At 52.4% G+C, this 11,830-nt stretch overlaps 1 long non-coding RNA gene across 1 annotated transcript; it reads left to right on the top strand.

Moving 5' to 3' along the window:
• Positions 1-517: 517 nt before the first annotated feature.
• On the top strand, positions 518-1,447 carry LOC128792589 (uncharacterized). Its single transcript, XR_008432459.1, has 2 exons — positions 518-843; positions 1,139-1,447. It is a non-coding gene; the product is annotated as an uncharacterized LOC128792589 (long non-coding RNA).
• The last annotated feature ends 10,383 nt before the right edge of the window (positions 1,448-11,830 follow it).

Genomic DNA, 11,830 nt, shown 5'->3' with positions numbered 1-11,830 from the left:
TCATTCCCTCCTCTCCCAGCTGCCTGTGGAGCTGGATCATTCCAGGAGCTCCCAGGAGGAGTTCAGGCTGCTCAGAGGGCAGCAGGAAAAACCCCATGGGATGTGGGATGCTGAGTGTGGGGAACCACCCTCATCCCAGCTGGAAAACTCTGTCTGTGTGTCCTGTGTGCCAGAGTCTGAGGGGTCAGATCCAGGGGAACCACCTTGGGAGTGCAGGATGTTGGGGAAGATGAAATAGCAAGGCCCTATAAATATGAGGGCCTGGCAAAAGAATCAGAGAATACAGATATCGAGATGAAAACAAGGTTTGAAATACCAAACCTTCATTACTGAGCATCCCGAAAACAATAATGCAATCCCCCCTTTCTGATAGATCCTAAGGTCAAATGGAATGTCCTGTCTCACCCCCCAATGTATGGTTCATCCCTCACCTGTAACCCTCCCCTGAAGTATCCGATGTCTGTAACCCCATTGGCCCAAGTCCTGTCCCAGCCCACCTTGAAGCCCCCTGATAAGGTGTGGCCGAGGGACCGGACGCGCTCTCTCTTGGACCTTCCTGCTGGGACACCCACCTGGCACCATCTCTCCCCCCGCTCTCCCTGGGCCTGCCACGAGTTGCGGCTAGCAACTCTAAGCAAGGCCCTTCATCCTTTACAATAAACCCTATGCTCTAAAGACCGGGCCTCAGAGATCCTTCGTTACCACCCACCCACACCGTCCTGGAGTCCAGCCATCCCCGCAGATTGGCGCCCAACGAGGAAGACCGACCCCCACAGACCGGCAACCCCACGTGTCTGAAGACCTCTTCAGCTTTTCTACCTGTGGGAGACTTCTCCATGGACGGTAACTAAATAACCAGTTGTAGCCTCCTAATCGGTGTCGTGAGCACGGCGTATCGTTGCTGAGCAACGTGGAAGCCGGAGCTCTATAACTTTGCCGAGGCAATCCTCGAGCACGGGAATTCGTTACAAGGTAGCGAGTACCTGGAGCTCTTGGAGGAATTCGCCTGGCAATCCTCGAGCATAGGCGGCCGCTGCTGCGCGGCAGCTACCTAGAGCTCTCTGAGGAAACTCGCCGTGGCACCCCGCCACGTGCACTGAGCACAGGCGAGCACTGCTCTGCACTGCCCGCACTGAAGCTCTGAGTGGAGTCTGGAGGCCCCGAGCACGGAAAGACGTTCCTGAGCGACGCCTGAAACCGGAGCTCTGAGGGGGACCTCAAGCAGAGTCCTGAGCGCCGACTGGAGTGCCTGGCCAGCCCCCCACGTCGGAGTTCTGAGTGAGGACCCTGCCCCTGCGATATCGAGGTGAGCTACACTGGTGTAAAAATGGGACAATCCCACTCTGCCCCTGATCGGGATCTCTATAAGGAACTTAAGCATTCTTTACGCTGCAGTAACAGTACTTTACCTAAGCAAGAGCTTAAAAACCTTTTAGAATGGACTTTACTTAATTTCCCGAATGCGGACCGTTCAGCCGTCTTTACCAGAGACTTTTGGGACTCAGTTGGAAATAGACTCTTTAATGATATTTCACGCCGGGATTTGACTGGCGTTCCCCTTCTCCCGGCGTGCAGAGCCTTGGTTGAGCTGTTTGCTGCACAGCAAACGCCCGCGGCAGCCGCTCAGCCGGACCACGCTGTCCCTGAAAATCCCCTCCACGCTGCCGCGAGTCCGCAGCGGGGCACGCCCCCCGCCCCCCCCCCCGCGCCACGCGGCTGCGGCGTCCGCGGCCCCTCCCCCCGCCCATGCGGTCGCGGCGTCCGTTGCCCCAGCCCCCCCACCGGACCCCGCAGCCCCTCCCGCCGCTCCCTCCACCCCCGCACCCCCCATTCCACTAACCTCTGCTGTTCCGGTTGCCGCGGTTCGCCCCCCCCGCTCCAGGTTGGGCCCCTCCCCTGCCTCTGCCCCAGCGAGCCCGCCTACACCCCCCGCTGCTGGCGCTACACCGGCCCCGGCCCCCCCTCCCCCCGCGGCCCCGGCTGTACCCCCCCTCCCCCCCGCGAGTCCCGCCGCTCCCCCAGCCATGTGCTGTGCCTCTGTGGCTACTGCCCTCGCCGGCCTCCTGCAGAGTCACGCGGCCACGCTTTTGCAAGCAGCGCATGTTCCCCTCGCTGCCGCGGCGCTGGCGCTGCCTGACATGCCGCAGGCATCCGCCGCTTCTTTGCCGCCGGTGCCTTTTGCCGATTCCGCATCTACTGTGCTGACCACGGCAGCGTCCTTTGTGCCGCGGGACGGAGCGGCCCAGCCAGCCAAGCCGCCCCGCGCCTCCCGCGCGGTGGCTCCCCCACCGTTGTCACTGCCCCCCTCAGACACGCCCACCGCCATGGTCCCTGTTCCAGCCCAGATTGCGAGCTACCAGCGGCTGAGCTCCGCGGCACAGACGCCGCCTAGCCCCCCGCGCCCTGTCCCCGCTCCGCGGCGATCACTGGCCAGCCCTCCCCTTCCTACCACCGCTGCAGCTGCGCCGGGGACTGCGGCCACCGCCGGAACCGCGAGAGCAGCCCAGCCCCCTGCTTCTCAGCCCCCCAGCGCACCGCTGTTTGCGGCGCCGCTGCCGGCTCGGAGCGCCGCGGTGCCGCCGCGGCCCGACCCGCCCCCATCGCGCAGGGATGCCCCGGGGCTCCACGCCGCGGCGCTGCCACCCCCTGCGGGCGGCGGCGCCCTGCCGTTCCCTTCTGTGGCCACAGAGACGGTCCCTGCTGCGCTCCCCGAGGCGGCCGCCATGATGCCTCACCACGCGGACCCCGTGACACGCCCCCCGCATGCGCAGTCCCTGCGACCCTCGGAAGACCTGCCTCACGCCGCGACACCGCCGCCGCCCCCCCACGCCGCCTCCGCCACGCCTTTGATCCAGCCTCCCGGCTCCCACACACTCCATGCTGCAGTCCACCCCCAGCCGACATCACCGTGTTCTCCCACGCCAGCACCATCGCTCCCAATTCCAGCTGCAGGACACCCACCCGTGTCGCCAGAACTTCAGGGATCACCGCGTCTACAAGTGTCTCCGCCCACACCACCACCCCAGCCGGAGCCTGTTACAGCCTCATCACAAGTGGCCCCCACTGCAGCGCGCCTCGCACAGCCTCTGGAAACTCCAACGCTACAGCCACCAGCAGTTCCTGCGCAGACGCAGCCTCCAGCCGCTCTTCACCTGCCTCCATCGTCACTGGGTACCGTGCCACAGCCACCGCACCCTGCACCTGACCCAAGCAGGACTGGACTACAGCCAAGCACACAAACCGTGCAACGAGAAGGGGGAGGGTCAAATGTGACACACATAGAGAACTGTATTGCATTTCCAAATGCCAACTCTCTTAATGCTGAAAAGTCACCAGCATCAATCACAAATTTAGAAAATCCCCAGAAAAGTTTTGACAATCTTCAACTGACAGACTGGAATCAAATCACACGTGACATTTGCAAAGAGGAAAGCCTAAACCCTATAGCACTGCCTGTGATATTCAGCCAGCAAGCTGGTGGTCCCAGAACTTGGACAGCTATCCCATCTCATGAGGTGAAAGAATTGCGAAAAGCAATAAAGGACAATGGTATCTCCTCTCCATATTTTAGACAATTGCTGAAAAGTACCCTGGAAGGACATACACTCACACCAAATGACTGTAAAAATCTTGCTGCTATAATTCTTACAGACTCACAGTATATACTATGGGAACTTAAATGGAAGAGACTGCTTACAGGGGTACTAAACACTTATAGACAATGTACTGATGCAGACCTTCGCGCCCTCACCCTGTCTAAATTAATAGGTGACCCACCGGATGACCAAAATGAAAATCAAGTGAATTTACCCAGAATGGTGTTAGATGACATCAAAAAGATGGCTCGCAAGGCTTTTTTGCAAGTTCAGCCTGCAGGAACTTTTGAAAAAGCCTACAATCTAATTAGTCAAGAGTCATCTGAACCATTCACCTCATTTGTGGACCGGGTAATCCAAGCAGCAGAAAGACAATGCGGTGATGATATAGCCCGTCCAATAGTGATACGAGACATCATTGAAAATAATGCAAACTTGGAATGCAAGAGAGTCATCAAAGCCCTGGGAAAAGAAAGACCTACAGTGCCTGAAATGATTGATGCCTGCAGCAAAATTGGGAGCCCACAGCATGTAGCAACAGTTCAAGTAAATGAACTTGGAGAAACTCTGGGAGAGAAAATTGAAAGGGCTCTTACAGCACAGGCAGCGCAAGCGAAAGCACAAGCAGCACAAGCAGAAGCACGAGACCAAAAGCTTACTGAAATCCTAACTGCCTTGCATCTAAAGTCCCAGCAAAGAACGTGAAGCCCGCTGACACCCTCACATCAGCCAGTACTTCCACAAGTACAAACCAAGAAGCAAGCACCCAGACCTGAGCTGCGCAGAATCATCAGGAGAAAGTGATCTGCCAGGAACAGCTCAAGAAAAGAATGAAGTTTTATCGTTTGCGCGCGTGCATGTTGCTTTTGTTCTTTTGTTTTAGTTCTTGTAGTGAAGCTTTACCTGTAAGTCAACCAAAGACGAATGTCTGGGTTGCTTTAGCCAAGTCTTCAGACTCTAATACCATCTGTCTATCCATCCTGGCTAGACGATTTGTTTGATGGTTGGAGCTTTGCACCTTGGCTAAAGGAACTCTGTAAAGTAGGTTTGATTATTCTGATAGTGATAATTGTAGTTTTAGTAGCAGTACCCTGTATACTTCAGTGTGTGCAGAACATAATGAGTAAGACAGTATCTAGCATCTTAGTTGTTCATCAGAACGGGGGAGATGTTGGGGAAGATGAAATAGCAAGGCCCTATAAATATGAGGGCCTGGCAAAAGAATCAGAGAATACAGATATCGAGATGAAAACAAGGTTTGAAATACCAAACCTTCATTACTGAGCATCCCGAAAACAATAATGCAATCCCCCTTTCTGATAGATCCTAAGGTCAAATGGAATGTCCTGTCTCACCCCCCAATGTATGGTTCATCCCTCACCTGTAACCCTCCCCTGAAGTATCCGATGTCTGTAACCCCATTGGCCCAAGTCCTGTCCCAGCCCACCTTGAAGCCCCCTGATAAGGTGTGGCCGAGGGACCGGACGCGCTCTCTCTTGGACCTTCCTGCTGGGACACCCACCTGGCACCATCTCTCCCCCCGCTCTCCCTGGGCCTGCCACGAGTTGCGGCTAGCAACTCTAAGCAAGGCCCTTCATCCTTTACAATAAACCCTATGCTCTAAAGACCGGGCCTCAGAGATCCTTCGTTACCACCCACCCACACCGTCCTGGAGTCCAGCCATCCCCGCACAGGATAAGTAAAAATAAAACCTGCCTGGACACTAAATTATGGCATAGAAGGAATCAGTGGCAGAAATGGAATAATCATTTCAAAATAAGCTCGTGTAAGTCATAACCTGAAAGAGGGATGTTTTCCCCAAATGTAGTTGGCATAAAATGGACGGGATATTGGATAAAAGTTAATTTTAACTTGCGTTGGACAAAGTTCTCTCCTGCTGACAAAACCTCTGGCCCTGAGGAAGCGCCTTGCTCAGCAGCCAGGCTGTGGGATTGCACAAGGAGCCACAAATCCGGCCTGTCCCCGTTTCCCAGCTCCTGAGAGCTCCGCACTGCACAGAAACGCCGCTCCTCTCCAGCAGGGCTGGGTGGGCAAGTCCTCTGGGACTTTATTTCCTTGTCTAATATTTTATTTATGCCTTTGTTTCCTTGTCTCGAGGTCCCTCTCAGCCCTGAGAAGGGGCAGATGGCTCAGCAGAGCGGGATCAGCGCTGGGGGTGCTCTGATCCTACAAAAGCTGTTTGGGGCGGTGCTGGATCACCCCAGGCTGGTGCTCGGGGATGGATCATGCCCTGCTTCAAGGATGGAGCATGTCCTGATTTGGGGACAGCCTGTTTTGCTCCCACTGTTTTCCCTGGGGTTTCTTCCCTGCTGGCACTTCCCGGGGGTTTGTGCAGCTCCCAGAAATGTCCCTGTTCCCAGCAGACAGGAACGTCCACATCCAGGTGTTGCTCTGATCCTGCAGGGATTCCAAACACTTGGGCTGATGTTAACACCAGCTGGAAGCTCCTCACCAGGGAGGGGAGGCCAGACTGGGCAAATTGGCAATGGCCAGAGAGAATGAGGGGATCCCTGGGGCTGGAAAAGCCCTCCAGGGTCATCGAGTCCAGCTGTTCCACCTGCACTGCCCCATGTCTCCAAGTGCCACATCCACAGGGATTTAAAACCCCCAGGGATGGGGACTCAGCGCTGCCCTGGGCAATTCCTTTTCCATGAGCAATTTCCCCAATATCCCCAAACCCCAACAGTGACTGCAGGCTCTGGAGTTGAGTTCATCTTCTCATCATTAAATGCCCAGAGAGGATAGAATTAATTACCAAGTAAGTGTTTTTATGGAATTATAGCATCATAGAATCCTTACTGTTGGAAAAGGCCGCTAAAATCGAGTCCAACCATTCCCCAGCACTGCCAAGGCCACCACTGACCACGTCCCCCAGTGCCACAACCACAGGGATCTTAAATCCCTCCAGGGATGGGGACTCCACTGATGCTTCAGGTTTTGGCTTTTCTATTTTCCCATTCTGAGCTGCTTTAGTGTGTGGGTCTGGGCTTCACATCAGGGGATGCTGAGCTCTCTGCACAGAGCAGGGACACAAAACAATTCCTGCTCCAGCTGGGCACCAAGGACAAATGACCCAAAGCTCAGGCCCAGGAGCACAAACAGCGTGGGCTGGAGAGAGAAAAACAAGCAGGATGGGAGTGCCTGGGCTAAAGCTGGAATGGGACAATGAACTGCAAGGTGCAAATGGAGCAGAGCTGATCCCAGTGAGAGCCCCCGGGAGCGCTCGTGCATTTTGGGACCATTTTGGTTCCTCTTGGCTGCAGCCCTGGCTGGGCTCTGGTGCTGCCCAAGGTGGATCCATGGAGGAGATCCTTGGAATGAATCCCTAATTTATTCTGCCGTTTCTCCCTCCGGGATCAGGAGCCAGGGGCACCTTCCAGGTAGGATTTGCTCCATGTTTCTGTTCACTTTATCGGGGAATTTGTCATCAGCATTTGCTTAAATACAAGAGGGAGCTGCAGAGCCATTAAATGTCCAAAAGGCTTGGCTAAAGTAACAGCTCCTGCCAGGAGAGATCTATTCTGCGTAGGAAAATTGGGATTTATCTGGGAAACCAGGCAAACCCCCCAGAGAGAGAAAGTTTCAGTTGTTTAAAAATACAAGATATGCACTGCAAACAACCTCTGGTCCCTTTGGTGCCCGGTGACAAAGCTGCTTTATCTGGGAGTCACACAGGGGCTGGATGTTTCCCCCTCGTGCCGTGGATCAGTTTGGGAAGCCATGGATTGGCTTCCTCAGCAGCTCTGAGAAGCAGGAAGAAAATGAATATTTCACTTGTGACCAGGTGAGGAAACTAATGGAGATTTGTGTCTTTGGTGGAAAATATCGAGATTTATTTTGTGCAGTGGCTGTGGCTGTTAAAATGCACGTTCCAAAGGTGGGATGAGCAGGGTCTGGGGCTGTTCCCTCTGCAGGCAGGAATCGTTCCCGTTCCCTCCTGCAGCCCAGGGAGAGCAGATGATGATGATGATGATGACAGGAGCGGCTGGGCTGGAGCTGTGGCCAGGACTCCTTTCCAGATACCCCAGGGAAGGGCTTCCTTTGATCCCTGGATTTACACTCCATTATCCACTGGGAGTCAGCTGCTCCAGAGGCAGGGCCCCACCAGCTCTCTGCACTTCAGAGAGCTGATAATCTCACTTTTAACTTTTCTGGCCTCTGCTATTGTCAGTCTGGATCAGGAGTGTGGGGATGAGAGTTAGGATGGGTGATAAAGTGTTTTATTTTGCCACGTGGGTCTCTGTTACTTCCCGTCCTCTGGTTTTGTCGGGTTTGGGGGTTTTTAGGACAAATTAATCCAGATTTTTTTTTTCCTCTGAGCACTCTTGGCCTTTCTTCCTGTCCTCGTTCCCACCACATGAAATGATCCTCTCCCTTCCATGTCTGCAGGATTTTTCCAAACAGCTTCGTTTTAATGGTGATTAAAACAAATTGTGGAGCCGTGTGCCGCTCCTGGCTCTTCCCTGGGAATTAGAACAGGATGAGGGGGAAATTAAAGGAGTGAGAAGATCCAGATCCAGATCCAGACGAAGAGCTCGCTGTGATTATTGTGGGCAGAAAGCAGCCAGTGCAGCACATTAGGGTTGTGTAATTGTACTAATTAAGAATGAAATCAGGGCTTTGAGAGTTTGTAGAGCCTTGGGTGTTCTGGTTTCTCTAGGGGGTGATTTCAAATGCATTGGCAGAAAATACAGCAAACAGGCAGAGCAGAAAGGGGGAAAAAAACCAATATAATTTAATTTAGGGAAATAGTTTTGCAATGTGTTTGAAAGAGTCTGCACCAAGAAGGTAACAGTGTCTGGTTTTAAAATTACTATTTATTATTAAATACTAATATTTTAAAATTATTTAAAATATGTTTAAGAAACAAAATCAGCACATTCATTATTCCTAAATCAATATTAAGAATAATTCAGACTTCTCAAACCATTCTAAAGCCTGCTGAACCTGTACATTTCACAGAATTCACAGAGTTCTGCTGAAGCTGTACATTTGAGTGTTGGGTTTATTGGAATGAATGGACAAGAAGTTGAGTTTGGAAAGCAAAAGTTGTAGTGGGGAATCAGACCCAGTGTCCCGGAGCTCAGAGCTGGGACCAAACAGGGATTTGGGAAGTGCTGGTGTTTTCTCCCTGACACCCCAGCTGGGTTCTCCACCCCCCAGCCCAGCACAAATGCAAAAATCACCAGCTGGATTTCAAGGGAAAAGAGAGAAAACAAAACTCTGTCCTTTTAAAACGCCTCGCCCAAGAGTCTCCTCCTGCTCAGGTGTTTCTGAGGAATGGAGGAACGGAGGAAAAAAAACCCCTTTTTTTTCCCAAAGGGAGGTCCATAAATTCCCCCTAAAATTCCCCACAAGAGGAATGGCCCCTTTCTGCCATTCCTTCCTGGCCAGCCCTGGAGTCCTCCCGCAGGGAACGCTCCTCCCTGGGATTCCCAGCACTGAATCCCCTTCTCCAAGCGTTCCCAAGGGTGGCTGAGGGACCCCAGAGCTTCTGTTTTACAGGATCAGCTGCCAGAAGGGGTGTCCTGGAGGGAAGCCTGGTGACAGGACCCTCGCTTTGCTCAGCAGGTGACCACGGGAAGGGGGAGGCAGCAGGGATGGATCCCAGGTTTTTGCTCCAGTGGCACAAAACGTCCAGAGTCCGGTGATGTTGTGAGGGTGGGGAGGCCCTGGAATGGTTTTCCCAAAAAAAATCTGTGGTTGCCTCACCCCTGGAAGTGCCCAAGGCCAGGCTGGAGCAGCCTGGGACAGTGGGAGGTGTCCCTGCCATGGCAGGGGTGGCACTGGGTGGGATTTAAAGCCCCTCCCAACCCAAGATTTTATGATTTTCTTACAAAATCCAGTAACTCAGCCAAGAGCTCCGACTCTGCCTCGGCCTGCAGAGGATATTTTTTATGTTGGTGTTTCCTGCAGCTTTTATTTTTGTAAAGATAAAACGTTTATTTTTAAAACATGGTAATATTTATATTTATAACCATGTTTTATAAACACGTTTATATTTAAAACATGTTTATTTTTGTAGTGGGGATTTTGCAGCATCCTCTGAGAGGACAGGAGGAAGTTCCACAGTGACACAGTCAGCACAGCTCCATTGAGCAGAATCAGTTTGTGGCAGAGGGATCTGGATGAGAAACCCTTTAAAAGGCCCCGTTTCCCACTGGAGGACATCCAGGGATTGGGAAGGGCTCTGTTTCTTCCCTGAAGCACCATCAGCCACTTAAAAGGTCCCCTTGGTGTGCCAGGGGACAAATCCCAACAGAATTTCTGCTCCCACTGGCACCATTTCAGAAAACCCAGCCCAACTCCAGGAGGTTTGGGTCTGTGGACCAAAGACAGCAATTTTTTTTTTTTTTTTTTTCTTTGCCCTCTGAGCGAATATTCCCACTTATTTCCTTTCCCATGGAGACATTTGGCAAGCAGTTCCCTCCCCAGCCCCTGCCAGCAGCTCTTGCTCCTAAATGAAACAAATTCTTGGCCTGGCAGGAGCAGCAGATTTGTCATTGTTGGGCCCGGTGATGTTTTCATTTTCCCTGATCAATGACATTTATTTCAGGCAGTGCATATTCTAAGGGCATTTGTAATATTAATAACCAGCATGGGGAAAGCAGGGAATTCTCTCAGAGGAAAACAAAACCCTGGCTCATTTTTATGGTGCATTTCTTTTTGTGTGTGTGGCATCAGTGTTCAAATAGTCTTGAAATTAACTTTCAAATGAGCAAATGGAGTCAGATTCCTCGTCCTGGTTCAGCTGCTTTTGGTTCCCTCTGGAATCTGGCAGTCCTTGGCCTGCTGACAATTTTTTTTTTTTTTTTTTTTTTTTAAGGACAAGAAGTTCTCAGCCCTGGTAATCCAAGAGCAGTGGATTCCTAACCCAGTCTATTTCCAGACTCAGAAAAGGGGATGTGGCTGGGACACTGAGGATAAAAAACTTGGCCCTGCTGGAGTTAAATTCTAATTCCCACCGGTGGAGTTGGGATTTCAGTGCAGGGTTTTTGCTCAGGTAGAGAACCAGATTGGTTGCAAACCCCAAATGTCTCCAGTTTGTCCTCAAATCCTGGTTGGCCTCGTGTGTTTTTGATGCTCAGGTAGAACTTCCAGCGGTTTCATCATAAATTCCAAACGTGAAAAGGAAGGAAATTAAAGGTCTGTGATGGAATTGTTTCCTTTCATGGACACAGCTTCCAATTTTGCTAAAAGCAAAAGGCCTCTGGCAAGCAGCTTTTGACATTTTACAGGGCAGGGATGACAAGGCAGGTTGGAAGGATATCAAAGAGACCAAAATGTGGATCAGGGAGCTCAGGAGACCACGTTTGTTCAGAGTCTTCCCTTCCCTGTGCCTTCCTGAAGGGCGAGACAGCAACGGGATCACAGAGATTCCAGAGCCAGGGCTGATTCAAAGCTTTGTTTTGTATAAAATAGACTTGGCCCAAAATGTTTTCTTTTCACTCCAATCTGTCCCCCTGATGCCTTGTGAGGGCTGCCCTGGAGCAGGGCTGGGCAGAGTCCCAGAATAAAGCAGGGATTTATGGAAAGGATCTCCTCCATGGATCCACCTTGGGCAGCACCAGAGCCCAGCCAGGGCTGCAGCCAAGAGGAACCAAAATGGTCCCAAAATGCACGAGCGCTCCCGGGGGCTCTCACTGGGATCAGCTCTGCTCCATTTGCACCTTGCAGTTCATTGTCCCATTCCAGCTTTAGCCCAGGCACTCCCATCCTGCTTGTTTTTCTCTCTCCAGCCCACGCTGGTTGTGCTCCTGGGCCTGAGCTTTGGGTCATTTGTCCTTGGTGCCCAGCTGGAGCAGGAATTGTTTTGTGTCCCTGCTCTGTGCACAGAGCTCAGCATCCCCTGATGTGAAGCCCAGACCCACACACTAAAGCAGCTCAGAATGGGAAAACAGAAAAGCCAAACCTGAGGCATCACCCCAACCCAGGATTTTTATGGAGGCAGAGTGATGAGGAGGAGCCAGGGCAGAGCTCCTGGCTGTCCCTGTGGAGATGAATCCCGTGGGATTTGCCAGGTTTGTGGTGGGGGCCAGCAGAGGGGAAATCTTTTAATTTTCCTCCTTCCCATAAAAAAGTCCTGCTAAAGAAATGATCTGGATTCGGGGCTGTTTCAGGAGTGCTCTCAGGTGGGATTGAGGAAGGTGGTCTGAGCTCCCAGGGGGCTGATCCAGGTGGGATGAGATAAAGCAGTGGCTCCTGTCAGGAAG

The sequence above is a fragment of the Vidua chalybeata genome, chromosome 9 (genome assembly GCF_026979565.1).
Source record: "Vidua chalybeata isolate OUT-0048 chromosome 9, bVidCha1 merged haplotype, whole genome shotgun sequence".
Taxonomy (NCBI): domain Eukaryota; kingdom Metazoa; phylum Chordata; class Aves; order Passeriformes; family Viduidae; genus Vidua; species Vidua chalybeata.
Note: the sequence above shows the minus strand (reverse complement) of the source record. Positions and strands in the feature narration are given on the sequence as shown.